Source organism: Dreissena polymorpha, chromosome 8 (assembly GCF_020536995.1).
Source record: "Dreissena polymorpha isolate Duluth1 chromosome 8, UMN_Dpol_1.0, whole genome shotgun sequence".
Lineage (NCBI taxonomy): Eukaryota > Metazoa > Mollusca > Bivalvia > Myida > Dreissenidae > Dreissena > Dreissena polymorpha.
The window spans coordinates 4,536,063-4,541,976 of record NC_068362.1 but is presented as its reverse complement, the minus strand read 5'-3'; positions in this window follow the sequence as shown (position 1 = coordinate 4,541,976).

The following is a 5,914-nucleotide window of genomic DNA, read 5'->3' as shown; positions in this document are numbered from 1 at the left end:
TTTGGGCTATTTTGCTCAAGATCACTGTTACTTTTGGGCTAATATGGTCATTGCCACTGTTACTTTTGGGCTAATATGGTCATTGCCACTGTTACTTTTGGGCTAGTTTGGGCAAGATCACTGTTACTTATGGGCTTGTTTGGTCAAGATCACTGTTACTTTTGGGCTAGTTTGGTCAAGATCAATGTTACTTTTGGGCTAGTTTGGTCAAGATCAATGTTACTTTTGGGCTATTTTGCTCAAGATCACTGTTACTTTTGGGCTAATATGGTCATTGCCACTGTTACTTTTGGGCTAATATGGTCATTGCCACTGTTACTTTTGGGCTAGTTTGGGCAAGATCACTGTTACTTATGGGCTTGTTTGGTCAAGATCACTGTTACTTATGGGCTTGTTTGGTCAAGATCACTGTTACTTATGGGCTTGTTTGGGCAAGATCACTGTTACTTATGGGCTTGTTTGGGCAAGATCACTGTTACTTATGGGCTTGTTTGGTCAAGATCACTGTTACTTATGGGCTTGTTTGGTCAAGATCACTGTTACTTATGGGCTTGTTTGGTCAAGATCACTGTTACTTTTGGGCTAGTTTGGGCAAGATCACTGTTACTTATGGGCTTGTTTGGTCAAGATCACTGTTACTTATGGGCTTGTTTGGTCAAGATCACTGTTACTTTTGGGCTAGTTTGGTGAAGATCACTGTTACTTTTGGGCTATTTTGCTCAAGATCACTGTTACTTTTGGGCTAATATGGTCATTGCCACTGTTACTTTTGGGCTAATATGGTCATTGCCACTGTTACTTTTGGGCTAGTTTGGGCAAGATCACTGTTACTTATGGGCTTGTTTGGTCAAGATCACTGTTACTTTTGGGCTAGTTTGGTCAAGATCAATGTTACTTTTGGGCTAGTTTGGTCAAGATCAATGTTACTTTTGGGCTATTTTGCTCAAGATCACTGTTACTTTTGGGCTAATATGGTCATTGCCACTGTTACTTTTGGGCTAATATGGTCATTGCCACTGTTACTTTTGGGCTAGTTTGGGCAAGATCACTGTTACTTATGGGCTTGTTTGGTCAAGATCACTGTTACTTATGGGCTTGTTTGGTCAAGATCACTGTTACTTATGGGCTTGTTTGGTCAAGATCACTGTTACTTTTGGGCTAGTTTGGTCAAGATCACTGTTTCTTTTGGGCTAGTTTGGGCAAGATCACTGTTTCTTTTGGGCTAGTTTGGTCAAGATCAATGTTACTTTTGGGCTATTTTGCTCAAGATCACTGTTACTTTTGGGCTAGTTTGGTCAAGATCACTGTTTTTTTGGGCTAGTTTGGTCAAGATCACTGTACATTTAATGCTTGTTGGGTCAAGGTCACTGTAACTTGAGAGTAGGAAAACCGACTCCTATCAATAACTTAACACTTTATCATATTTATTTGAAAGGTTACTGACAGGAAGATGTAGTTTAGGAATGCATTTTGGATACAATAGGTCAAGGTCAATGTTGCCGAAAATAGTAATATTTTTTCCCCTAAATTACCTTTATTTGAATGATGTTTTTCATTGTTTTTTGTAAATAAGTAGCCTTGCTTGAACTTGCATTTTTCGACAGTTGGTTAAAAACCAGGTAGATTGTTTCTAAAAATAAAACATACTTAAGGCTGAATAACTTGTGTCTGGGTAGAGTTGTTTGAATGTACAAGTTGCTTAAATGCATACATATGATCGGGATCCAGTTGGGGCAAGACGGGTCAAGCTCATTGTAACGAAAACAAGAAAATGGTTTTTATAGAGGTATTAGGCTGAGTTTGATTACGTTGATAGCATTTAAGCTGACCTAGTGTGGGTTGGTGTTTTTCATTTGAACTATGTTAAATGAAAATATTAACTAAAAAACAGTTTCAACGCAATTTCTTGAGTAAATTTATTAGTTAAACGTTGCAAATCTTTTTTCGTATCATAAATATGTGTTATAGTTAGTAATTGTTGTCTGTAAATTACAAGTGATTTCGTAACTAATGTCCGTGATTAGTATGTATAGCAGTAATGAAGTTGTATTCTCGAAGTATGAGCGAGTTCAGAATAAAAGTGTTCCATTTAAGTGTGCCTTGTTGTGAGCATGTTAGTGCCATAACGTAAACAGAAATACACGCTGTTGAATCAGAGAATATGCACTGTGATTATATATACAAATAATTGTGTAAATCATAGATCAATGTATCCAACCCTTCATAATGAATAATCATGAAAACAAAAAATAATTAACCTGTATTACAATTCACAATCTAAGTCTTCGAGTTTTTTTATAGACTGCATGACGGTGATCTGAATATATAATTGTAGGATGCTTTAATCTCCAAAGCTTATCAATAAAATACGAGATGCGGTTGATACTTGTTTTGTTTCAATTCATCATGCCCTCAGAAAGTTACTGTTCTGGTGCTCTGTTAAGCACATTACAATTGGTTTAAATGAAAGTAAATTGAACATGTTCTTTTTAGTCCCCTACCGGTTTAACCGGAGGGGACTTATGGTTTTCGCTCTGTGCGTCTGTGAGTCTGTCACTTTTCTGGATCCTGCGGTAACTTTAAAAGTTCTTAATATTTTTTCATGAAACTTGGAACCTGTATAGATGGCAATATGGACTTTATGCACGTCATTTCATTTTGTTCCTACGTCTAAAATTCTGGTTGCTATGGCAACAAATAGACTAGAAATACTGCTGAAAATGGTTGTTTTCTGGATCCTGCGATAACTTTAAAAGTTTTTAATATTTTTTCACAAAACTTGGAACATGGAAATATGGCAATATGGACATTATGCACGTCATTTCATTTTGTTCTTACGTCAAAAATTATGGTTGCTATGGCAACAAATATATATTTTTTAAATCAGAAAATGTTGGAATTTCTGACAATGGTGGAGCCGGTAGGGGACTTATATTGCTTGACAACAGTCTTGTTTATTGCAGTTGCATTTGAAGTGTAAGAAATTAGTTATCTTTTTCAAAACGAATTTCAGAAACATATAACAATAAAGGCTCCATAAGACCCTATAACCACAAACTGCTGGCCCTATGGTCTTAGTCCTTAACAATGTATACCGGACGTTGAAGAAAAAAGATGGACTTATTTGCCCATTATGCTCAAGATCCGTCACAGTTAATGAACATTATACGTTAACGTCAACCTGATCATATGTAATTACGTTTAAAATTCATTATAACAACTGTTAAAGAGAAGGACATATTTCCTAGTGTCAAGTTTTATATAATTTAAACATTGTGGAAAGTTTTGTATGTGGAGCTCAATCTCTTGCACGACGGTTACATTACATTCACCTCTGTGTTGGGCTCAGACAGGACTATTGTTATGAAAGCGTCTCATTCATGTCATGATCATACCAAGCGTTCATCATTGAGGTTACAGTATACTAAACAATCTCTTGCACGACGGTTACATTGCACTCACTGCATTAAAGAAAACCATCTCATACCATGATATCTTATATCAGTCTTAATTTATAATTATAAAATTGATATGGTTTTTTGTTGTTAAGAAACCAACATACATACACACGTCGAAGCAATTCCTAACGTCACTCAATAAACATTATGTTCAATTATTTACATATGTAAAGTGCGTGGAATGATTCCATCTGCGTAAATGGGCAATAAAATAGTTCCAAAGAGTTGCATTAAAAATTGCAAGTATTTGCACGATTTATCGTACATTTAAAAGTCATATTTCTTAATTTAATGCATGCGATCTTAAATATCCAATCAAATATACATTGAATGCGTTTGTTCGGTTTTAGCTATTTCATAGACAAAATGGCGTGCTGAGCCTTTCGCAGAGTTGTATGGGAGAGCAAGGAACGACAACTCTGCGTGAAGATTGTGTGGAGCTATCTTGGAAATGACTTCATCGAGAAATTAATAATATGGTGACCTGTCGGTATTCTATTGAATTTAACATTATTGTAACGCTTAAATACGAAGACTCACTGGATTCCGGGAACAGATTAATAACCGTTTTTGCGTCGAGTGCAACTTATAGTACAAAATTGTTGATTACTCGTCAAAAAATGCCCCCCCCCCCGGCTACAGGTATGTTCTAAATCAGTTAACTCGCGCGTGTACCTTGCAGCAAACGCATTCGTAATCAGTATTTTAACGCTGCAGCAGACAGTCACGTAATCTTTAAAGTCTTCGTGCACCTTGCAGCAAACTTGGGCGTAAACACTGCAGCAGACGGCTCCTAGATCTGTTAACGCAGACATGAACGATGCAGCAGATGGTCCCTAGATCTGTTAACTCGGGCGTGAACACTGCAGCAGACGGCATATAGATCAGTAAACGCAGACGTTAGCAATTCCACAGACGGCCGCTATATCAGTAAACTCGGGCGTGAACTCCATAGCAGACGGCCGATTGATCAGTACACTTGGACATGAACCCCGTAGCAGACGGCCCATAGATCAGTAAACTCGGATATGAACCCCGTAGCCGACGGCCCATAGATCAGTAAACTCGGACATGAACCCCGTAGCAAACGACCCATAGATTAGTTAACTCGGACATGAACCCCGTATCCGACGGCCCATAGATCAGTAAACTCGGACATGAACCCCGTTGCCGACGGCCCATAGATCAGTAAATTCGGACATGAACCCCGTAGCCGACGGCCCATAGATCAGTAAACTCGGACATGAACCCCGTAGCAGACGGCCTATAGATCAGTAAACTCGGATATGAACCTCGTAGCCGACGGCCCATAGATCAGTAAACTTGGACATGAACCCCGTAGCAGACGGCCAATAGATCAGTAAACTCGGACATGAACCCCGTAGCCGACGGCCCATAGATCAGTAAATTCGGACATGAACCCCGTAGCCGACGGCCCATAGATCAGTAAACTCGGACATGAACCCCGTAGCAGACGGCCTATAGATCAGTAAACTCGGACATGAACCTCGTAGCCGACGGCCCATAGATCAGTAAACTTGGACATGAACCCCGTAGCAGACGGCCAATAGATCAGTAAACTCGGACATGAACCCCGTAGCCGACGGCCCATAGATCAGTAAACTCGGACATGAACCCCGTAGCCGACGGCCCATAGATCAGTAAACTCGGACATGAACCCCGTAGCAGACGGCCCATAGATCAGTAAACTCGGACACGAACCCCTTAGCAGACGGCCCATAGATCAGTAAACTCGGACATGAACCCCGTAGCAGACGGTCCATAGATCAGTAAACTCGGACATGAACCCCGTAGCAGACGGCTCATAGATCAGTAAACTCGGTCATGAATCCCGTAGCAGACGGCCCATAGATCAGTTAACTCGGTCGTGAACCCCGTAGCCGACGGCCGCTAGATAAGTAAACACGGGCTTGAACCCCGTAGCAGAGGGCCCATAGATCAGTAAACTCGGACATGAACCCCGTAGCAGACGGCTCATAGATCAGTAAACTCGGTCGTGAACCCCGTAGCAGACGGCTCATAGATCAGTTAACTCGGTCGTGAACACCGTAGCCGACGGCCGCTAGATAAGTAAAGACGGGCTTGAACACCGTAGCAGACGGCCCATAGATCAGTAAACTCGGACATGAACCCCGTAGCAGACTGCCGCTAGATAAGTTAACACGGGCTTGAACCCCGTAGCAGGCGGCCGCTAAATCAGTATACTCGGGCATGAACCCCGCAGCAGACGGCCTCACATCTATCCTGCTCCATGAGCTCGACCTTCTTCTCCCGGAAGTTCTGCACCACCCAGGGGTAGTCCTCGCTCAGGCAGTCCATGAAATTGTCGTACGCTTCCGGTCCGCGCTTGGTCAGCATATCCAGCAGGCGCGCCTTCTGCCTGTCGTGGTCGATCTCTCTCTGCAGGAAAAATAATACACCCCTTGGTTTTAGCT